At 33.8% G+C, this 25,850-nt stretch overlaps 2 pseudogenes; one reads left to right on the forward strand and one right to left on the reverse strand.

Annotated features, from left to right (window-relative positions):
- The first annotated feature begins 16,856 nt into the window (after window positions 1–16,856).
- LOC114744848 (uncharacterized) lies at window positions 16,857–18,913 on the forward strand (annotated as a pseudogene).
- A 4,127-nt stretch (window positions 18,914–23,040) lies between these two features.
- Window positions 23,041–25,544, reverse strand: LOC114744849 (uncharacterized; annotated as a pseudogene).
- Between the last annotated feature and the right edge of the window lie 306 nt (window positions 25,545–25,850).

Genomic DNA, 25,850 nt, shown 5'->3' on the forward strand with positions numbered 1-25,850 from the left:
TCGATCCCTTTGTCCTCAATTAATATTATCTTGTATGTCTATATTAGTATGTTATCTTTCCCACGCTACAATTCTAAAATAAGGATGGATGCGAAAACAGACAAATGCGTCTTGAATATGTTTTCATTTGAACTTTCTAAAAGCTGAACTTTATAAGAGCTTTGTAACATATTACCTCCGGTTCTTAATATAAAACCTCATTTGATTTTTATTTTGGTCCTGAATATAAAATTCCAATCCAATTTGTCTCCCATGTTTATCTATTTTTCCTCAATATAGTCCTTCTAATAATAGTAGTTCTAACCAATAAACTTGATTAGTAAGGATATTTTAGGAAGACAACACCTATTTATTACAAATAACTAACTTAATTTATTTTCTTAATATATTTCAATTAATCAACTAGCTCTTACATTTAAGACTGGAGGTAAAATTTTCATATTTTTATTTTGAATTAAAACTTAAAAGCTAAAGATTGGCACTAACTGCATGAGATTATAACTGAGATTAGTCCTACAATCTCTCATTTACAAGGGGAGTTATTTGAATTTGCATCTTAAATAGAATTAGATATGTCAAAATATAAACGGGTATCCATCTAACTCACCTCAATTAGTTTGGCGAATTGAAAATTGAAACTTGACTCTTTAATTTAGAGGATCAGAATGAGGTAGCCCACCTAAATTACCAAAAAATTTAAAAAATTAAAAAATATATATCTTTAAACATTTAACATTCATTAATTTTTTTTCTATTGACATCATTCTTTTTTTTTTTTTTGCTACGCATAAGCATCTTTCTATTGGAGACAATTCTATTTGAAGCATCATCGGGTACTAAATGTCAGCACCTCTCCCAATAGGGATTATTTTCGTTACAATAAGGAAAGTCCATTAATCTTTTTATATATTTTATGGTAATGATTAAAAAAGATTTGCTTGAACATTTTAGGCAGCAATAAGCTCAAGATTTGCTTAAAATTTTTTTCAATTTGAGCGTGTGGCTGCTCATATAGTAGTTTTGACGACGGTGTATGTAGAAAATGAGATTTGATTTGATTTTATACTTCGAAATTTGTTTACAGGTTTTTTATTTGATTTTGTATATTTGAAATTTGATTTCGTATATTATGTTTAGTAAGATTCTGATTTTTTCCTGAAAAAAGAGAAAAGTTAGCCCTTAAATAATAAGCATTAACTTTCACCACTTTTTAATTTTATTAGTGCTTGTTAAGTTATACTCCCTCCGGTTCAAAATATAAGCTAAACTTTATCCATTACGTTTCTCAAGGAACTAATTAAAATCAATTTAAAACAATAAATGTGTAAGACATATATTTGTTTTTCCTAATATACCTTTATTAATGAAGAGAATAAATAAAAGATGTAATAAATGAATTAAAGAGGAAAGAGAATATATTGGGGTAAAATTGAAAAAAAACTCATTAAATGCTTAGACCAAAGTGAATATTATCTTATAAAAAAAGCCAACCCTTTTAAGAAAGTTTAGCTTATATTTTGAACCGGAGGGAGTAACAAGTATAACTCATAGTATATACTCCTCTGATCATAAATATAATACCCCTTTTGTAGTGTAAATTACACTACAAAAAGGGTCTTATATTTAGGACTGAAGGAGTATATATATATATGCTATCAAGTTTTTTTTGGGTCAAAGCGTTATCAACTTTGGAATACTGTTTTTTTTTTTGTGTACCAAGACATTCCCCAATCAAGAGCTAAGGATTAACACCAGCAAAGACTAAGTCTAGCAGAATGGATTAGTGTCTCACAATGTGGTAAACCAAGATTCGAAGTCTATTTGGAGATGTGCTCACATTTTTGCCTGACAAAAAACAACCAAAGATTAATTCCTTTCAAATGTAGTACTGTCATATAAGTGAGAATCAATGTTTAAGTTATTCACATTTCTCAATTTGTACTTTGAACATACTATGATGAGCATAAGCTCAAGGGGAGAGCCTAATCCCAAAAGACTAGCCTATTAGGAGGGAGAACCCATTGAACTTATAAACCCCACAACACTTGTGAGATTCCCCATTGTGGGACTCATAACAGAGTACCCCTCTTGAGAGCTGACGTTCTCGGCGGTTCCACTCTACGGCACTTCACTCGGTCTTCCTACCTGTCAGAACCCTCCGCATGCAGCCCTTTCCGGTTGGCCAACTCTCAATAAAAGCACCAATGTGATGAGCATAAGTCCAAGGGGAGAGCCCAATCCCAAAAGACTAGCCTATTAGGGGGGGAGAACCCATTGAACTTATAAACCCCACAACACTTGTGAGATTCCCTAATGTGGGACTCATAATACATACCTATCTCACTTAATGACAAGCAATGGATATACATGAATCAATATTTAAGCCATTCTCTGGAGTGGACCAAAGGAAACGTATTCACCTTTTATCTGCATGTACGTGACCTCTTTTATTAGATGATGATCCAACAATAGTAGTTGATTGTTGGCAAAAAAAAAAAAAAAACAACAGTAGTTGATTTTAAAATGATAAATTATTTTAACATGTAGTAATATTTTCTTGAGTATAAAGGAGATTCATAAAATCATTCTAATTATAGAGATCGAGATATGAGAAATGAACCTTACAATTTATAATCCGTGAATAGTGTGGTAATTTGTTATAAATTTTATTACTATATTCATGAATGATAGTATTATACATTGTGTTCATATCATATATAGAATAATTGCAACACCTCACTTTTATATACTAATAGGATCATTTTAACGTCTGTGAATCACTAATGCCAAGTTTCCGTCTTGGGAAAAGACAGGGAAATTTTTTTTTTCCCCTTTAACATTGGAATCCGCTGATCAAATATTTCAAACCTTCATATAACTGATGAGTAATCCCATATCAACCCTACTTTCAACTTAATCTATTATCACCTAAAATAATTTCATACTATACAATCTTATAATATTATATAAAAAAATAAAGCAACGCTCTTGGTTGACAGCATATACGTGCACCTGGCAATGCTCACTTCCTTCTTCTAGAGGATACAAAATAATATTTCCATAGAGCAAGTATAGTTACTTGCCCATATATTTTGCTATACAATTTACAGAATTATAACAGGTATCTCTGCTCTTCAACCAGCCCACCTTCTTCTTAAACAACCTCCTTGTCCTTCGGCTACTAGCTTTCACTGTTCATCATAAATTGGAGGGTGAGATTCGAACGAATCCCCGTAGTAGTAATTTCCATCAAACAAATGTGTAGATTACATAAAGCATGCAAAACAAGCCAAAGTGGAACATAACCTTGCAAGCTAATGCAAATAAGCATTTATGCGCAATGACAGATAGACAAGCTGAATAAATAATGCGCAAATACTTGGCAATCACTGCCCCATGTCTATTAGACAAGCTGAATAAATAATGCGCAAATAATTGGCAATCACTGCCCCATGTCTATTAGACAAGCTGAATAAATAAAGCGCAAATAATTGGCAATCACTGCCGCGCAAATAATTGGCAATCACTGCCCCATGTCTATCAGCTGCACGTGATCATGGCTAAATAATCCATGCAAGGAATTAAGGATTACATGTTCTCATGCTTTAGAAAAGTAATATGGCACAAACAAACATGCAGCAATCATACACAAGTGTAAGGTAGGAAAAAACTACTACCTGAACCTTCTGCTTCAAAATCAAACCTTACTTGTTTCCTTTCTCTTAGCTTCTTCGGTGGGCTTTTGCAGATATCAAAACCTATTATTTTAGTAAGGGTAGGTTAATGCTTGACCCAACTAAAATTCATAAATTAGAAATCTCTCTTTAAATCCCAATCCTTTTTCAATCTCTATTAGCCTTTAATTACTCTTATCCCCTTGCCTTACAAGCTTACTAATCGAAAGTGTGTACACATACACAAATATATACTTTATAGCACTTCCCATGCCAAACACCTAACACTTAGGCGCCTATGCTAGAGTATAAATTATTTTTTGTACTTCTAACTTGCTTCTAAATTGGCTTGGCTTAATTAACTTCATACTATAATTTCCAAATCCATACAATTCTTCACTTTAAATCTAAAAGAGAAATTCCAGATTGGATGCCAATAGCTAAATCATTCCACTCACCATTCTATAGATTCTTTTATCAATAAAATCCAATGATTTCTCAACACTTTGTAACAAAATATCCCTTGGTTCAAAGTTTCACATTTTAGAGTTCTAATCAATTTTCCTCTTAAAAATTCAAAAGTCCCCAAGCTTCAACCATTTCTATTCACCATTCGATCATATAACAAATTAACTTACATAATCATTACTTATCATTCAAAACCTTAAGAACAAACCATACATGGTTCCCCTCCTAGTAAATTTTGAGTATCAAGGTTCTAAAACCACACTCTTATTTATTTATTTATTTAGACAGCATTTACACATCAACTCTAGGCTTCCAAAGTCAATTCTTCATATCACCACTACTTCCTTCTTTCTCATATATCTCTCGCTACTCACATTCCAGCTCCCACGGTCACACTCAAGCAATTATATAAATATATAAAACCCAAACTCAACCCCATTCAGCAACAAAATCATCATCTTTCTTCATTCCATTTAAAACCCGATACATCCATGTATAAACATACATCTCCGCCACTTTAGTTTCTAAAATTTCAGTCCCATGACAGCAACATTAATCAACATATCAGAGACATCAAAAATTGGAAGACTCGTAACCTCCCGTCACTAAATCAACCAGAAGATATATACTTATATGTACATATAACACAGGCCCATAAGCTAAACTTTATTCTGCTACAGATTGTGTGTACATATAATATTATATTATATTCTTCCTAACTTACAGAACCTGAAGCTACAAGTATCGAAACTATATATATATATATATATATATATATATATATCAGTTCGGTAATCTCAGGACAGAGTATCAACCTTACATGCAAGCTTGAAAACCAACGTCAAACACTTCAATCTACCCATAGAATCCGAATCCATCGGTCCTCTTATCCTTTCCATCACTTTCTCTCACTACCCTTCTGTCTCTCTCTCCTCAAACACGCCATAACCACTCGGATAACAGGAAAGAAAATGGTGGGAGGTTGATCAGGATGCTCACCTGGAATGTTTGATCGGTTTGCATGCACTGGATACCACCTCCGATCACCAGATTCAACTCAGCCTCCTCTCCGTCGCCGACTTCTTCCTCTCGTGCTTCCTCTCTCTCTCGCTCGCGCTCTCTATCTCTCTTTTCTCTGGACACCGAATGAAATGAGCTAGACGCGTGGTAACCAGCTGTTACATGGAGGAGTGAATTTAGACGCGTGGAAGACCAGCTGTGCAACGGAGAAATGATTCAGACGTCTTGAGGAGGAGGCAGCACGTATACTACATGATTGCTGAGTCATTTTGCCCTCCTAAATAATTATTCTTCCAATCCTATCCCTTCTCCTATTTTTCTGAAATATAAGATATATCCAGAAATTAAACCAAAATATCCTAAATGGATTTTTCTTATCCATCACAACTGGTTATCCTAAAATTCTCAGATTAAATATAAATCTCTAAGTATTTTTCCATAATTTCCAGAGAAAATAAACCATTCTTCTCTTAAAATTATCTATTAAAATTATTTAGCCATTTTTTGGGGAAATACCTTTTCCAAAATGTCTCTAAACCTTAAAAATCATTATTCCAAAATTTTCCCCCTTTATTTGGCAAATAAATAATTTTAATAAATTTTTCTCTTTTCTACTCATCCTAAATCATACAATTCGGGGTGTTACAATAATTATTACAGGAGGTTCCTAGGGAACAGAGTATGGTCATCCGTACGTAATAAACATGGATTCACATTATTTATGAGCCGTGGGTGAGAGTGTGTGTATAAGAACCAACAATTCGCAAGTTTCAAAGAAGTGATCCAAAAACACAGACACAGAAAGAAGTGTGAGAGAAAAAGGACGAGCCATGTCTGGAGCCTATCCTCCTTGCGTCACTGGTGGCTGTACTGATCCAACATGCTGTGCTCATGGTATCGTGTCTTTTTCTCTCTAACTATATATATACTTCATTAGTTAATATTAATATACAATAATCAATTTCATCGATCAAAACCACTTTTGTTTTGCCCAAAAAAAAAAGAATTTAATTCTAACAAAAATCATAGCCAATCAAGCTATGTCGATCAAAGTAAGTTTTGGAAATTATATATGATAGTCATACCTCCTTGAATATAAATATATCAGAAGCTTTAAATATCAGAATTTTTTTAGAGGTAAAAAATGGATGAGCAAGATCTGATTATTTTTTGGTTGTGGTGAGTGAAAAAGGGCACAGAGTAAGCTGGCCAGAAATGGTGGGGAAGGATGCTGACGCGGCAATTAGCGTAATCAACAAAACCAACCCATTGGTGAGTGTGGTTAGGATTCAGCAAGGCCAACCTGTGTCTCATGACTTCTGCTGCAACCGTCTCCACCTCTTCGTTGGTCCCAACAACAAGTTTGTCTCCCTTCCCCAAGTCGGCTGACCACTTCTTCTTCATAGTTATATCAATAAGCATGTTCCCACCGAATAAACTATAAAGGTAGTCCAGTTTGCGACTATGCCTCTTCATATATATCACTAATAAGGGAATATTGGCTGTTTTGCCTTTCATCTGTACGACGCATTTCTCTACCTATCAATGAGATATTATATTTGTTATCCTCCTCGCGTTTGTTTGTTTGATCGGCAATACGCGTATTTTTTTTCCTTCTTATCTTTTATTTTATAAGAGTATCTCGTAGTATACCAACTTCAAAGTATAGCACATTACCTAAGATTATAAACGTATTTCCAGAAAATGTCTTATGTGGCACATTGCATATCGGTGAACTTCAAAAGGGTTGAACGAAAAGGTATTACAGTTTATAGATCCATTTAAGTTTGTAATCATTGACGTTGTTTGACAATTTCTGTTCCAATGAACCAAAATGCACCTCACGAGAAAATCAATAGTCGTGCTTTTCTGCCGCCAGAAACACGGAGGAAGCTCTACGACAATATGTGAACATTCAGATGTAATCTAAAGGACTTTAACCAGCTAGCAAGATAAATACAGTAACTAAATTATCACCATATATCGATCAACAATAATGAAGAACAATGGGTCGAAATGTCTGGAAAAGAGTATATATTAAATGTTTATGACTCCTATCCGACCAGAGAATATGAACCAATCCTCCTCAAAATGTAGGATTTAAAATTAGGGATGCTGGTAGTACGAGTGCCTTGTGCACAAAATCAAATTCCAAGCATCTGCGTAGTGATTAGGGATGAAAACAAGCTAGACTTTGTCTTTAACAAGCTAGGCCTATTTAGTGTTTAGTAAAAAGCTGACCTGAGTGTAGCCTGTGGCCTATTATAGGTTTTTTTCCCAGCCTGAGTCTGGCGTGTATAAAGGTCTGGCCTCATCTGAGCCTATTAAAAAAGCTTGTAATTTTAAAAATTTCAAAAATGCATAATAAAAAATACATAGGCTAATAAAAAAAGTAAAATATACATATAACATAATAATAATTTTTTATTATTATATTTTATTTAAATTTTAATGTCATAAGTAATATTTTAAATTTTAATCACAGTTAATATTATTGAAAACAAGTTCTAATTAAGTATATATTAAAATTTGAAATAAGACTATATATAAGTATAAAATTAAAATTAAAATTAAGATAAATAAATAGGCCAGGCCAGGCCTGACAGCCTTTAACAGGTTTTTAAAAAGCTTAGGTATGACTTATTAGGCTAAATAGGCCATCAAAAAGGCTTGAGCCTTTTTCTATTTTGAAACAGACCAGGCTAAATGCAAAGCAGACCATAGGCCCCTGACAGGTTGTCTTGCTTGTTTTCATCCCTAGTAGTGATGAACTCGTAACTTTAATTATTCCCCCAAGAGTCCTTGATGTGATGATATTAACTGCTACACTATTGAATTAGACTCAAATATCTCTGATAATTGTTTTATAGTAAAATTAGGAAAATTAGTTATGGAACAAGTATTTCACTCATGTAAACGTGAAAATTAGTTAGTTAAGAATGATTTGGCTTCTGGTCTTTCCAGGCTTAGTTTTGATTAAAAAATAGAGTTTGTGATGCTTGTAATTACAGTTTTTATAAAAGAAAATGAATAAAGTCTTCCTTTAAATCTAAGAAGAGAGTCTCAAATGACAACACTGTTAGATATGATTAGTTTTGATGATGTCAAATAATGGAGCAAAAAGTTTACATAAATTATTTATCTCATATTTTGACTAACTATCATACTTACTATCTTGTGTAGTTTCCTCAAGAAAAGAAAGGAATTTTATGTTGCACTTTGAGTTATGGAGAATGATGAAGAGGAAGAAGAAGAAGAGAGATTGAGAAAAGAAGAATTTGCAAGATCAAATGAAAATATCAAGATTCAAGTTCATAGATTTGATGTTAAATGTTGCTATACTCAATCAGAAGTTTGAATGGCTCAGTCAGAAGCTAAAATATACAACCGGGAAGTTGTACCATCATATATTGACTCACCCTTCATATAAACATGGAAAATAAGTTTCAGAGGTGATTTTCATGGGCAATTATCGATCACTTGATCGATCATCCATTTATCGATCAAGTTATCGATAAAATACATCCTCTGTTATGCTCTGTTCTTCGTTCAGCTCTGACATAGGTTCGGTATTTCTTTAATATCTCTCAAATCACAAATCCGTTTGAGGTGAAACTTGATTCCTATGAAACTAGACTCAGAACACGGTTCATGGACACCAAATTCACCTTCAAAGAGTTTCATATGAGGGAGATATGTTGTTCGAAAGATTTCAGTAAGGATTAACGCCTTTATTCCGACCTTTAGTCATTGTGATGAAGATAACTTTGCAACCCCAACAAATTTTGGGGTGATTCTTGTTGCATTAGAAAGTAGACTCAAAGAGCTTTCTGGGGATAGGTCATTTGCAAAATTTGGAGCTGAATTGGAAGATTTATGATCACTCAAAGTTGACCTTCGTTTTGCTGGAATCAGACTTCGAATTTATTGAGGCAAGGACCAGAAGTTCTACATTGAACGATTAAGTTCTCAAGCAACATGCTACTCAAACATGTTACTGAGTAAAAGCTCTAGAAGAGATGAAGAAATGAAAAGCCATTATCATATGTTACTCGAGCCTGATCAAGCGACTACATACTCATCGAGTTACTGGTACTATCTCCTCAATTCTTCTCCTTTATCTTCATACATATTATTAAGGTTTTATCAGTAACATGTTGGATAAATGATTTTTGGATAACGTTATAGATGAATATGTTTATCGATCACTTGATCGATAACTGTCAAGTTTTATCGATCACGTGATAGATAATTTAGTCTGCTCAATAACTTGCTAGATTGATCGATCAACTATTCGATCATTGGTATAGCTGCTTAATATAAGATGTTGCAGGAAATAATCGATCACTTAATCGATCAGACCTTTATCGATAACTTGTTCGAATATTACATGTCTTCTTACTCGATATAGTGCTCTGTCAAAACCATTTGTTCAAAACCTTTTATCGATCAATTGATCGATCAAACATTTATTGATCAAATGATCTATTATTATCTTCACTGCATTAACTTATGTTGAATCATTTTTTCGATCACCTAATCGATCATTTATTTATTGATAAAATGATCGATCATTCAATTTCCTGAAACTCCCGTTTTCACATAACGTGATCGATAATCAGTTTCTTTACCTTACAGGATTAAATATCTGTGATCACTTGATCGAATATTCATTGATCGATCACCTGTTCGATTAATCCACATAGTCTGTGTTTTTCGCTGAATATATTCTTACTCATTGTTTATCGATAACCTTATCCATCATCCATTTATCGATAATTTGTTCGATCATCAATGACTAAAGTTACATTTCTGTAATACTTGGATTATCGATAATCTATTCAATCAACAAGTATTCGATCACTTGTTCGATCATTGTACAAACTCATTTCATAACAGCATTTCACGATGATTTCGAAATCCTTTATCTTTTTATCTTCAAAGCTTTTCTCAGCCTTCTTTTTACACATAACTCTCTATTAAAAGGATACGAAGGCAAACATAACTTGAAAAGGTTTATTCTTGCATAAATCATTTTTGGGTCACTGTATTCATGCTTCATCATTTATCGATCATTTATTCGATCATCATATGATCCATAATCTATTCGATAATTGCATCTATCTGCTATATCTTTTCTTCATGTAATTAATCGATAATATAATCGATCAAAGCTTTATCGATCAAGACATCGATCAAGTAAGTTCATCTTACTTTCTGAATATCTGATGATTGATTCCATGTTTTCCAATTTATTGTTTCTATGATTATCAGATACTTATCACTTGATCTGAGGAAGATTATTTCAGATAAAGAGCCACAATGAATTTATGATGTGAAGAATCGACGTTCGTCAGAAGCTTCCAACGGCTAGTTTCAACGGTCATATTCTCCGAGCCAAACGGGAAGAAAGTGCTCTACGGTCAAGTACCCAATATCATCTATAAATAGAAGAGCATTCAAAACAAGAAAAAAGGGAGAAGAGTCTGAGCTTACAACATCAAGTGCTAAAATGCCGAAGCAACGTATTCTCATTTAGAGCTCCGAAAGAAAACTCCCTGTCTCTGTACTTCATAGATTAAAACTTATGTATTCGTAAGATAGAGAGGAGAGTTTCCCAAACGTGCTTTAAGAGTCGTCTATCACTTCTTTGAGAGAAGAAATATTCAATCTTCATTATCATTATTAGATTGTATCCTTACGATGAGTAAGGGGGAGTATTTACCTCCGTGTGAGGTTGCTGCTGAATAGACTGGTTAGTCTAAGAATTGTAAGTGGCGTCACAAGTGCCCGGATCAAACTTGTGATTGTAGTGGTTCTCAAGTACCCGTGTTAAACTTGAGGGAGATAGTTGATTGAAAATCTCAGGGGGAGCCTGGGGACTGGACATAGGTCAGTGAGGACCGAACCAGGATAAATCACTGTTTGCATCTTCTCTTCCCTTACCTCTTTATATTTCCAGCTAAACCATTTTACTACTGTGAGTATGCTTATCTCGATTCATTGTTTTTTATACTCAGAATTTCTTATGAATTTCATTACATTGCGAAAAGATTTTTAATTTTAATCAACACCCAATTCACCCCCCCTCTTGGGTGTTCAGCCATTCCAACAAACACAGTACATTTCAATTGCTTTAGTTATAGTTAATGACTATTTAAAATGTATTTTGACTTTATTTCTTTTGTCTCAAGATGAGACATCGAAGAATCATTTTTTTGAAATTTTTTTATTTTACTTTTAATAGAAAACTTTATTGTTTAACACGTAACTTAGATATAACTGTGTTTTATGTTAGAAACTTAATTGCATGTTTGATTTCTGATCTTTTATTAATTTATTATTTTTATATTTATAAAATAATCATATAAACTAGATTATATATTTATACTTGTAAGCTGTGGGATTAATTTAACCATATACATAACGTTATCAAAAGGCTAAAGCATCCTTTAACTTTATGTAAGGTTTTAATTTGGTCCCTTAATTTTAAAAAGTATACTTTTAGTCATTTAATCCCAAAATTGTTAGCCTTAAATGATGATTTTTTGTAACAATCATGGTTGTTTTGAATATTAAATTTAATATGTTAGCATTTAGTAATGCTTTATCAGTATTAAAGAACTCAATATCATTATTTTTTGTTAACAGTTTTTTGGTTAGGGGATTAAAAGTTTTTTGTTAGCATTTGGCCAACCTGTGTCTCAAATCATGCGATGCAATTCAGAAATCAACCAATAAGGCAAAGAAGAGAGCAATTATAACAGCAATACTTAGGAAACAGGAGCAAATCCAAAGGTAAAATTTTTTTTTTTCAAAATAGCTCAACTCAACACAAATCTCTCCCCCACACTTAAATTTTGCATTGTCCTCAATGCAAAACCTAAGGGCAAGGTAATGACAAGAGGGGGGAAAAAAAGAAAAAAAAAAAGCTCAATAGGGGGTAAACAAAAACAAGGCTACCTTTTCTACTAGACTAGCTCCCCCACACTTATCCTCTTCAATAATTCAATTAAGCACAGTTAATCAATGCAAAGTTAAGAGAAAATAAGTGAGGAAGGAGACAACCTTGTACTTAAATCGCCTTAGACTCTTAAAAGAGAAATTCTCATCAATAATGAGAAACATGAAGCTTAGCAAAAAGGATTGTTCTTGATGATTGCACTTTCTTGGTGGTGGCTCAGCGTCAATTGGAAGAGGTCCAAGAGCTTTTGGAGGAGTTTGGTGCCAAGGAGGTCCCTTCCAATTATGTGCCTGCATAGAAAACAAGCCAGCAGCAGTACCAAATCTAACAATAGAGACTTCGAGAGATTTCAAATAAAGTAAAGACATTTTATGATCTAGGCTCTTCAAGTAGCTACAGCATCCAAGAAAGTCAATGATACTCCCATCAGTAGGAGTCAAACAATCATTTAAAGTTTCAAAACACTTAGGTTCATGTGATGTGGAAACTGAAGAATCCAACTGACAGTTATTGGAGTATAGCACATCACTATCACATTCACAAGAGTTGGGAGGTAAAAGCATGAAAGCAGAAGAAGATTCATGCAGAATACTACTATTGACACAGCTAACTAAATCAAGAGGCAAATCACAAGACAAAACTTGTTGGAAAGACTTATCTACATGCATAATTTTGTCAATCAAAATTTCAGAGTCTTTCTCAACAACACTAGAAGTTACTAGCTCAAAGGAATTATCATGCATTTGGTTCTCAAAGCAATGATCATTCTCACATTTGTCATCAATAATTGCACTCAAACAAGATTTAGCAACCTTAATGTTCTCATACTTATCAATAACAACACTTCCAACACTAGGAAGAGAAACATGGTTGGCATGTAAATTATCACACAAAATAGCATCTTCATCCAAATCACTACCACTAAGAGCAACAGGTTGAGTATTAGCATGTTCAAAAACATGAGGGGATTCACAGACAATTTCTTCATCCACTTCATCATTACTCACATCATCAATAGCTTCAACAGGAATAGTAGTTATAGTATAAGGATCAATCTCCTCAAGAAGAGGATCAATATTACCTGATGTAGGGCACAAGTCCTTATAAGTTTGTAGATGCTCTTGCTTCATCTCAGCTTCTTGTATGAGTAAATCTGGGCACTTTGGTTCATCCTTCCCATTCTCGTATTCAATTTGAGCTATATCACTCAAGATCTTCTTCAATGCACTCTTACATTCTCCTAACTCTTCCTCTGATTCCTTTGAAATTCCAAATATCCGTGCTTCTTCAAGTAATCCATGATAGTATGAATTTAAGCGATCATAAGCTTCTCTTAAAAATCGTATCTGGTCCTTTTCAGGAATAATAAAAAATGGGTCAGATTCATTGAATTGATGTTCATGAGATTGGGGGAGAGAATGGTACTTGGATTGGGACGAGGGTTGGTGGTAGTATTCATATGGAAAAGGAGGTGGTTCTTGGTAGTGTGCATATGGTAGAGATATATGATTAAAATATGGTTGGTGAGGTTGGAGTGATGGGTTAGGTGATTGATGTGGAGGATGGTTCATCCAAGAAGGGTCATGGGTAGAGAGGTGATTAGGCATTTGAGACTCTAGCTAGGCTTGGAAGGAGTCTAACTGTTGTAACAACTCTTCAATCTCTTGAGATAGAACATGTTGAATTAGAAGGTGGTTCATTCCATATACTATTTCCTGCATAAAAGTGAAAATGCGAGGATAGATCATGATTGCTATTAAACCAAGCCATGAGTCATACAATCAATTCTCAACAAAAACCAATCTAAAGAAACTCAAAACAATCCTAAAAAGCTAGAAAAATTAGAAAACTAACACAAAAACACACAAACAGAAAAATCTGGAAAAATTCCAGAAAAGAAAGAAAATTAGAAAAAGTAGGGAAAACGTTTGAATCTGGCCAAAATTTGCTGGGACTAATAGCAAACTATTAGTCTTGCTTAAAATGCCCAAAATCGTTAGAATACCAATTTTCAGAATTTTCTGGGCGAAAAATTTTTTTAGTTCCAGCAAACTAAATTTTTTTTGGAAACTCAGATTTCTGCCAAATTTTGGATGTAGATCCAACATTATGATGCAAAGACATGCAAGTGTCTGTATCTGTATGCAAAACAAAAAAAAAATCAAGATATTTGGTTGTATTTTTGAAAAATTTCCTATGCATATGGAAGAAATGCAATGAAAAACTATGAACTAATGCAAACTACCTAAAGATGCTAAAACTAACTGCATGCAAAAACTAACAAAAATAAAAACTAAAAAGGCTCAACAAATGAACCCCAATCAAGGCTACTTGACACTTAATTACTAGGGAACCAATTTCTTGGCTCCCCGGCAACGGCGCCACTTGAAGTTAACTTGCCTTTAATTTGTCGTTTTAGGGTTACTCCAAAAATTAACCGAATTAATGCAATATAGTGTACAATCCGGGTCGTATTCACTTTGAGGAGCCGAAAACAAAATTAAATCCTAGTAAATAAATGCAAGTAACCTAAACTATAAAAAAGATTTTTAATTTGATAATTGCTAAGTAAACACCTTGAATTAAATTGAAATTTAAAATATTTTTTTATATATATAAAAGTGATTAAAATGAATGAAGATTAAAAAAATGAAAATAAAATACACAATAACAATGATAATAATCAATCCTCTAATTCAACAACGCAGGCAATCCTCACTCCAAAAGATACGGGAGTTAAAACAATGAATTTAGAATTATAATTAAGCTTTTAATCCAACAACCGAGCCACCTCGAATTGCCACAAAATATTTTCCTAAAATCCCAACTTACTAAGTGCAACCAGAATAATAAAATGGAATTAAGGATGCTAAAACCAATGCTTAATTAGAACTCTTAAGTCCAAAACAACAGAATTAAAGCTAGCAAGAGACAATATGATCCAAGATTCCAAGTCACCTCAGAAAATCACAATATGTTAACTCCAAAACCAATACAAATGTCATAACCACAACATTATAATTGAAATTAAAGTTATAAACAGCCCAATGTCAAATGCTAAGCAATAATTTAGCCACAATAATCTCCAAAAATAATCAGATTTAACAATACAAATTTTCTAATAATTAGAATAACTATCCTAAGACCTAGGAATTGTTAAACAATTATTAGACAGGAAATTAAAGTAACTAAAACTCCCCTTTGATGATTCAAGCTCCTACCATTGTTGTTGAATTAGAGAATCATGAAACTCTAGCCACGATTAGCCATGAAAGTTGCTGTAACCAATATTCTGTTGTGAGCTTCCATGGAGGAGACGACGGAACAGTGGTCCTCACTGGTTCTGTGCACCGGCAAGGAGAAGACGGTGGTGATGGTGTGAACGGAGAGAATGTCGGACTGTGATTCCACTCGCTCCTCTGGTGTCTCTGCTCTCGCCCAGCTCTGTTCTGTCTTTTATTTCGCCGTCGCGTGCCTCTCTTCATGTTGCTCCCTGTTCACCCTTCTTTTTTTTCGCCGCCAGCATGTGTGTCTCCCCGTCCCTTCTTCTCTTTGGTGACAATAATAGGTTATTAGTGGTGCGTTTTGCTCCCTTTTTTTAATTTTTTTCTTTCTTTTTTTTTTTAATTTTAATTTTCATTTTTTTAAATCTTCCAAAAACCTGCAAAGAAGATTCAAGAATAAGGTAGCATTAATTGTCCTCAAAAATCAATTAGTCACAATTAAACCAAAATATGACAATTTTGCCCCTATAAAATAATAATTCAAAATAAAATAAATTAAATCAAAGAACAATCAATTAAGGCCAAAAGGACTAATTAAGTTGATAAAACCCATATAAAAGATATCAAAATATATAAAAATAATTGAGTTTGTCAATGGACTAAATGAAACCTTGTATAAAATTAAAAGACTAAAAATATACTTTAACCTTATAAAAATATGAAAGATAATTTGAATATGAAATATTAAAAAAGAATTTTAAAATATTTATTAAAAAAAGTAATTGTTTGGTGGGCCAATTTGTCACCCCACTTGAAGCGGGTTTATTGGAACTTATATTTGACTTTATATTTGAAACTTTCTGTAGATTTTTTATTGGATTTTGTATATTTAAAATACGTTTATATATTTGATTTGGTTGTTTATACTTAAAATTTGACTTCGAATATCATGTTTAAATCAGATTACGATTTTTTTCTTGAAAAAAGAAAAAGAGAAAAGTTAGCCCTTCGATTGCCCGTGGAGGATAACCTATAGTCTCACTCAAAAAAAAAAAAAAAACTACCATGTTATCAATGTAATGTATAAATTGACTGTTTTTTGTTAGAACAGGGCGACAAGAAACTTAAAATAGAGGGAAAATTAATATTTGGTAACTCTAGCATTATTACCGTTTTACTAAAATTACTAGCGAGGTTATTACAAGTAAAAGCAACCTCAAAACCCAACCTTTTGAGTTGTACGGTTTTCTTTGTAACCCGGATAATGCATCATCTTGCCATCGAAATCTCGTAACAAAAAGGATAAGAAAGTAATCTAACATTTAAGAAGGGGTAATACGAAGCATCATATAAATTCTTGCAAAACATTTGAGAATTCTCGTTTTGTGCTTCCTTCTTATTTCTTACATTCAATAATTAATGGCGTTAAAATTGGGAAACGAGAGGCCTTGGATGTCCAAATTGATATTTTATTCTTTCTTCTTGTTTTCTTTATTACCCATCACCATGGCAAGCCGAGACTCCTTCATTGGTGCCCCAACCAGTAATGCCAGTTCTACTCAGAAGCTTGACGTTGAGCAGATTTTGAAGAATTTGAATAAACCAGCTGTTAAATCTATTCAGGTGTGCGTGTTTGTGTGTAGCAACTTCAATGCTATATATTGAGCCAATTTTTAATCATCTAGTATTATTTTCCTTTTTAATTATGTGTTTGAACTTGGTGGATACTTAAAACATACAGAGTCCTGATGGAGATATAATTGATTGTGTTGATATTTTAAAACAACCAGCTTTTGATCACCCAAAGCTTAAAAATCACAAAATCCGGGTAAGAATATTTTCCTTTTGTGTTTTACTATTCCTCTAATTCAGAATTTTGATGCTAGATGATACAATCAATTATTTCTCATTTGGCTTTAGATGAGGCCAAATTCTTACCCAGAAGGGATGATAATGGAAGAAAGTAATAATGGGTCTTCAAAATCAGCGCCAATTCCTCAATTATGGCACCAAAATGGAACTTGTCCAGAGGGAACCATTCCTATAAGAAGGACAAGAGAAGAAGACATATTGAGAGCAAGTTCTGTTCAACAATTCGGAAAGAAAAATCTCAAGAACATCCCTCTGACAGCACCAAACGTTGGCCATGAGGTATACTTGTGTTATGCCCTCTATCAAATAAACGACAAGATTTTATTTCTATGTTTCGTTTTGCTTATTTTATGACGTTTTCCCCTATTTTTAGTTGCTTTGATGGCTTTGTTGCCTTTCAGTATGCCATAGCTTTTGCGAGAGGTGATAGATATTATGGTGCGAAGGCAACCATGAACGTTTGGAAGCCTAATGTTCAACAAAACGATGAATTTAGTATCTCTCAGATGTGGTTCGTAAATAATGATGATAGTCAAAATCTCAACACTATTGAAGCTGGTTGGATGGTACTATATATTTTATGCTTAAACATGTTTCGATATTTCTCCCTGTTATGTCTCTATACATCAATTGTATCTAATTATCCCCCATTTCTCTTAAACTCAAACAATTAGGTGAGTCCAGAACTGTTTGGAGATTATCGCACCAGACTATTCACATATTGGACTGTAAGTTCAAATTTATTTGCAACCTACTTTTTTTTTTGTCCAAATCACACAATTATTATTGCAATGCAACAGACTGATTCATATAGAGATAGTGGATGCTATAATCTCCTATGCTCTGGCTTTGTTCAACTCAATGCCGGAGTAGCTGTAGGATCCACCATCTGGCCATTATCTTCCTATGGGAATGCTAAATCCCAATATGAAATCAAGATCCTCATATGGAAGGTACCATTTTCAATATATTGTATGGATCATGTGCTCATATACTCCTTCGATCCTAAAAGTAGGACCTTGATAACTAATTTATAAAGATTGAAAAAGAAATAGTTTAGTTAGTTATCTGTCAGAAATGTGTTGGTTTCTTAAAATACCATTTAATTAATCATTTGTATTAGAAACTATCTCTAACGAAAATCCCCTTAATAAGTACTATTATTAGAGATGATTTGGAGACTTTTGGAGACAGTGAATTGGAGTATTATATCCTTAAGACCAAATCCATGTTAGCTTCTACATTTAAAATCGGAGGAGTATATAGCTTGTGAATAGTATAGCTTGTTAATGATTTGATGCTGACAATAAAAAGGATAAACTCAATGGAGACTGGTGGATGCAATATGGAGCGGACAAAGTAATGGGATATTGGCCTTCATCCATATTCACACACCTCTCTGATGGTGCATCATTGATGGAGTGGGGAGGTGAAATAATAAACTCAGAATATAACGGACAACACACAAGAACACAAATGGGAAGTGGGCATTTTCCTAGAGAAGGATATGGCAAAGCAAGCTATTTCAACAACATCAAATTGTTAATCGTAAAAATCAATTGGTGCGTCCTACTAACATTATGCCTTACTCTGATAATTCCAACTGTTATACTATCCAAACCGGCTCTTCTCGTCGATGGGGCACTTTCTTCTATTATGGGGGTCCTGGCAGAAACCCTAGCTGCCCTTGATGTTGTATAGTAGTTATAAGGTTTTATTAGAATTTCTATCAAATATTTGATATTTTTCTCGGTCTTCTTGGTTGGTCTCAGATGCTTCGTACATTGTGGATGAGAATATAATACAGCATTAATATATAGGTGAATGTGTATTATTGATTATGTTATTTGTATTTTAAGGCTTAACATACTTGCATGTCTCGCCATCGCAGATTTTAATAAAATTCTTCCATCTATTAGAATATAATGAATTGTTTAAAGAAAAAGGAAAAATTGAAGTTGAAAAAAAAATCACTTTGTCGATTAAAAAAAAAGGCAATTTGAAAAAGGTCAATGAGAAAGGAAAAAAAAAAAATAAAGGCATCGGTAATTCGGGAAAATCAATGGAATGGATAAGGTTTTTTTTAAAAAAAAAAAAATCATGTTGTACTGCTCTCAATGATAAAATAAAAGAAGAAGGGAAAGATAAGATATTCTTCTCCTCTGCGATGCTCTTCAATAATGGACCCCTGGTCAAAGTAAAAAATTCCCATACAGTGGATTTTTTTCCGTTAATTGGTATATTTTCTTGGAAAAGTTTCACAAAGAGACTTGAAAATCACTAAATACTGGATGTTTGGTGCAAGTGAATGTGTAGTCAAAACTAGTTAAAGTATAAGAAACAATCTTGATTTAGGATTTAGTAATTTTCAATCCTTTTTGTGAGATTTTTAAATTTTCTTTTAAGTTACCAAATCTTGTAATTATTAAATATTGGATACTATTGTTCTATTTTTGTGTCAGTTAACGGTTAACAATTGAATTACCACATATCAATAAAGCTTAATGTAATTTATTGTTATGAGCAAATCTTAAAAGAGATACGGTAATAAATTATTAAATTTCATCAATATAAGCAAAACTCAGAAGGGACTGACGTAATTTATCCTTATAATTATTTATAATTATAATCTTAAAAAGTTTCCCGAAATAATACTGCTTTCCTATTTTTGTAGTTAAACTCATTTTGGTAAGTAATTATGGTCGAATCATAGAGTAACTTCACATTCAAGAGACTAGCGTCCTATAAATTTCTGAACCTTCAATTCTCCAACACCGATGTGAGCATTCTCACAGAGGAGCTATCTTAGCTTAGCTTGTTTTATATTTCCTCACCTTCAATGGCGGCAAACTCGGGAGATTATAAGACTTATTGGGTAAAGAACTATGTCTTATTCTGCTTCATCTTGTTTTCTGTACCTATGGGGATATCAGACCAAGACAAGAATGGCGGTTCTGTTCTGAATCTTGAGATTCGGAAGCTTATGAACCAGTTGAACAGACCAGCTGTTAAGTCTATCAAGGTATACATACAAGTCTTTTTTTTTTAAATGAATTTTCAATTTGACAAATAACAGCTCTCTGCCATTCTATATTTTATCCTTGATTGGGCTAACCGTTGGTGTTTCAAAATCAGAGCCCTGATGGTGATATAATCGATTGCGTTCATATTTTAAATCAGCCAGCTTTCCAGAATCCGAAGCTCAGGGATCACAAAATTCAGGAAGCATAGTTTGCTTCAAGTTTCTTTTCTTTTTCACCGAACCAAAATTTTCTCTCATTCACAAGCTAATTATCTCTCATTTTATGAAGATGAGACCAAGTTTTCATCCAGAAGGAATGATGTTTGAAGAAAATGAAGCATCATCTTCAAGGCAAAAGCCAATTTCTCAGTTGTGGCACCAAAGTGGAAGTTGCCAGAAGGAACCATTCCTATAAGAAGAATAACAGAAGAAGACATCTTAAGAGCAGAATCTATCCGAAGATTTGGGAAGAAGAACCACAAGAGCATTCCTGAGTTTGCATCTTTTAAAACTGAAGCTCAACACCAGGTATATATACTGTTGCCACTGTGCGTGTATCTCTGAATTTAAACACAACAACCCCTTGTTTTTTGTAAATACAAGTAAACTAATGTAGTTTCTTCAGTTTTATGTTTACTTACTAATGTATTTTTCTTCTGTTGTTTCTTTGATGATTTTGGAACCTCTAGTTTGCCACAGTTTATGCGACGAGAGGTAAGTATTATGGAGGCAAGGTATCCATGAACATTTGGAAACCCATAGTTGAGAAGCATAACGAATTTAGTAACTCTCAATTAGGGATACAAAATGGTAATACTAGCAAAGGTTACGATAGCATTCAAGCTGGCTGGCAGGTATATATTCTTTAACTTCTTTCCAAAAAGATTATATCCAAATATATTACATATCATCAACCAAGAAACTTCTCATTTCTGATGTGCTCACCTGAGTTTCTTTCTCCCTCTCTCTGTTTTTTGGTTTTTTAATTTGGAAAATTAGGTGAATCCACAGCTATATGGAGATAAGAACACCAGACTTTTTACATTTTGGACAGTGAGTTCAGCTTTGTTAATTCACAACCCAGATTGTAGTTTCATCAAACTATTCTCTTGGTTATTATCATTATATAACTAATTTACTGATTTTATGTGACAAAATGACAGGCAGATTCAGGTCAAAGTACGGGATGTTTTGATATGCTTTGCTCTGGCTTTGTTCAACTTAACAATGGAGTAGCTGTAGGAGCCTCCATCCAACCGTTGTCTGTCTTTGGCGACCTTAAATCCCAATTTGATATAACCATCCAAATACCCAACTCTTTTCATATCAGATTACATCAATATCATCATTCTCATTGAAATATAACATGTTTGTTTCCTCATATCAGATGAATAATTGAATCTGATATGTGTTCCATCTGATATATATTTAGGATCCAATCAATGGAGATTGGTGGATGCAATATGGGAGAGATACAGTGGTGGGATATTGGCCGTCGTCTTTGTTTGGACGCCTCTCTGATGGGGCAACGACGATACTGTGGGGAGGTGAAGTGTTAAACTTAGCATCTGAAGATGGGAAACACAGCATAACACAAATGGGAAGTGGACACTTTGCTGGGGAAGCTCAAGGGAGGCAAGTTATTTCAGGAACATCACAATTGTGAATGGCAAAAACCAATCTGTGCCTCCTCCTAATGGTGTTGCCACTTACTCTGACCATGTCAACTGCTACAATGTGAAAATGGCATCTTCTGATGATGAACTTGGAGCCTACTTCTATTTTGGTGGTCCAGGAAGAAATCCTGATTGCCCTTGAGAGAGGCAGAGAGAGAGAGAGAGAGAGAGACTATTATTATGCAGATATTTATATTGCTAGTTTTCTTTTTTCCTAATCATGATTTTTGTACGAATAAGAAGGCCACTTTAATTCTTTATTGTTCCCTTAGTTATATCAAATCCTTTCTTATGTATTGTTCGCTTAGTTAAATCAACTGCTTTTGACTGAGTTCTTTGAATTAACCTAGTAATTAAAAAGTACTCGTGGAGTGAGAAAAAGGTTAGTGAGACAAAACAAGTGCATTAAAAGGCATAACGTTTTCTTTTGAATGAAATTAAAAGGCATAACTTATGGCCTGTAATGGCAATGATATGCAGCAACTTATTTCTTGAATGAGCTCCTCCTTCTCATTAAAAGTTCTGGGTGAATTATCTCTTTTTCTTGGGCATTGAGTTTCATAGCGGAGGTTGGTTTTCATCTTTCCCAAAGGAAGTACTACAGAAGTGTTGCAGATTCTGTTTCAGATGTTCTTTGGCTTATGGCTGTGTTAAAAGAGATGAATAATCCGCTGATTTGTACTCCCACCATTTGGTGTGACAATTCTGGAACGGTAGCCGTAGCTGCCAATCCTGTTCCGGATAATAAGTCCAAGCACTTTGGGCGTGACTTATACTTTCCTCGTGAAAAAGTCACTGAGGGAATATTACGTGTGGGATATGATGAATTATACAGAATATTAATCAGTTTCTCTCAACTTGTGCCTCTGATCTGACTTTCGAATAGACACAAGCAAACTAAAATTGCCAAGGGATATGATGATAAAGGCAAGGTTATAGTACATGTATTTCCACTCAGGTAAATAATAGATACATATAACTCAACATATATAAAAATAAGCTTACTTGAGGCATTAGTTACTAGTAAAGAACTAAAAAAGCACAAAAGTTTCCAAGAATAACAATGTAAAGTTACTTCTTTTTCCTTTTGATATATCTGATCAGTTTTCAAGAGGAAAGATCATGGGCAACCAGGGTTTCTCCCAGGACCACCAAAAAAAGAAGTACTTGTCCCAGTTATCAGAAGTACCAAGTTGGACGTTGTAGCAGTTGGATTGGTCAGTGTAAGTGTGAATATTATTGGGAGGGATGGCTTGGTTATTGCCATTAACAATTCTAATTTCCTTGAAAAAGCTAGCTTTCCCAAAACCCTCTTCAGGAAAATGACCGCTTCCCATTTGTGTTGTGGTGTGTTGTCCATTAGACTCTGAGTTCACAACTTCACCTCCCCACATTATCTTTGTTGCACTCTCAGAGAGGCGAGAGAACAGAGAGGCTGGCCAGTATCCCACATATGTATCATTCCCATAAGACATCCACCAATCTCCTTTCTTCGGATCCTGCTCACCATCAAAACATAAATCGATCAAATCAATAATGTTTTACTAAAGTGAACAAATTAGTGTCTGAATTAGATGTTTGTCTCACTAAAAGGAAACTCACGTATGTCCCTCCCATGAATAGAAATAGAGATTCTTTCCAGGTGGAACTGGTGTGCAGGTGTAGAGAGAAAAAGAGAGGTTTGGTGGGTCCCACATGTTAGTGAGGCCCACCAAAACTTCTATCTCTTTCTTCTTCTCTTGTGCCCTCCTCGCATTGAGAGAGCCAGATATGCAAGTATGATATGAAATCTAAACATTTTGTGGAATCTATTTCTTAGAAAGTGTGTTTGTATCTGCAGATCTGTCGGGGCAGAAAGTTGGTGCCTTCCAGATAAGAATGGTGATTTCATATTGGGAATTATTATCACCAAAGACAGACAATGGTTCTATGGTGCCTTCCAGGGCTATTTCATTGTTAAATTGAATAAAGCCAGAACAGAGAAGATCATAGCATCCAGTGTGTTAACCTGCATCAGCCTGAGTCAAGTGTAAAATGAAATAGTGATATTAACAATATTGAAGATTATGATTTAAAGAAACTACAAATTTCAAGTTTAACTTACTGTCCAAAATGTGAAAAGCCTTGTGCCATTATCTCCGTACAGCTCTGGATTCACCTAATTGTCCAAATCAATAGAAAAGAGTATCGCAGGTAAGCACATGAGAAATTAAAACTTAGTTTGATATTATATTTTCTGAAATAAGTTTAGTTAGTTCTTTTTTTGAAATAAGTTTAGTTAGTGTTTTTTTTTTGGGGAAAAAATAATCATTTACTTCCTGTAACGTTGACTCAATTATAATTTGATTCTTGAGATTTAAACTCTTCCAATCCCTTAAATTCCAACCTATTAATCAATCAGTCCCAACATTTCAAGAATATCACCTATCCTTCAAGGATTAATTGAGGCATGATCAAATCGAAAAGTATAGAGACTAAAGGATTCAATAGCTAAAACTTGAGGGACTGAATTTTATCGGATTAAATTTCAAGAACTGATGAATTGTGACTGAATCAAAATTACAAGATTAAATGATTAATTGTCTTCTTTTTCTTGAGAAATTAAAGAGTATACCTGCCAACCTGCATGAATGCCATCGTAATTACTGGTATCACCATTTTGAATCCACACTTTAGAATTACTAAATTCATTAAGCTCTTCAACATTGGGATTTTAAACGTTCATAGTTGCCTTGCCTCCATAGTATTTATCTCCCTCTGTATAAACTGCCGCAAACTTTTTTACCAAAAAAAAACTGCCGCAAACTAGACAAACCAAATTAGTCAAAGAAACTTGACCAAAGACATTAAATTGTAAAACAAAAAAATCCAACAAAAGAGCTCTGTTAGCATATAATAAACATATAAATTGACTGCCTTCTGAGGTATAATACCTGGCTTTGAGCTTGAGTTTGAAAAGATTTAAGCTTTGGGATGCTCTTCTGATTGTTTTTTCCCCTATTGTTGGAAAGAGTTTGCCCTCAATATGTCATCTTTTCTTATCCTTCTCATAGGAATGGTTCCTTTTGGACAATTTCCTCTTTGCATCCGTAACTGAGCAATTGGTGGCTTTGGCTTTTTTGAAGATACTACTCTACTTTCTTTGAGCATGCTTCCTTCTGGGTGAAAACTAGGTCTCATCTTCAATAAAGCAAGAAATATTCAGCTTTAAATTTGTGAATAAGAGAGAAAGCTAGAAATAGAAGGGTGCATATTGCTTTACCTTAATTTTCTCATTTATGAGTTTGGGATCACTAAAAGCTGGCTGATTTGAAATATTGACACAGTCAATTATATCTCCATCAGGACTCTGACTTGAATAAGACGGAAAGCCTCTTGAGTATGAATCAATATATTTGAATACAAATCTTAGTCAGGACTACTAACTGATATTGGTAAAACCTAAGAAAGAAAGAACTGTACTATCCGATAGATTTACACAGCTGTCCGTTCAATTTCCTCAAAAGCTTCTGAATCTTAAGATTTTGATGGTAGTTACCATCCTTCATGTGTTGGTCTGCTATAGTCATAGACACCGACAACAACCAAAGGATAAAAAGACATTCAGTGGCCAAGTCTTCCCACCTGCAAAATTTGCCTCCATTATTGAATATGAGGAAAATATAATGAAGTTAGCACCTTGGTATATGATATGCGATAGGATATGTGTGTGTGTGTGTGTTCATAAAACACCCCAAAAACATAATTGAAATTCAAAGAATCCAAACCACCAAGAACATAATTGTAGTCCATTGATAAAATTTATAAACTAATTAACATAATTTGCCATATGAAATATATAAACTAATTAAAACCTAAAAATGTAGAATATATTAAAAGCAAATAAATAAAAGAGTATTAGGGAAATAACCAATAAGCTGTTGATTAAGA

This window comes from Neltuma alba, unplaced genomic scaffold, assembly GCF_004799145.2.
Source record: "Neltuma alba isolate B1F8T4 unplaced genomic scaffold, ASM479914v2 tig00004456_pilon, whole genome shotgun sequence".
Taxonomy (NCBI): Eukaryota; Viridiplantae; Streptophyta; class Magnoliopsida; order Fabales; family Fabaceae; genus Neltuma; species Neltuma alba.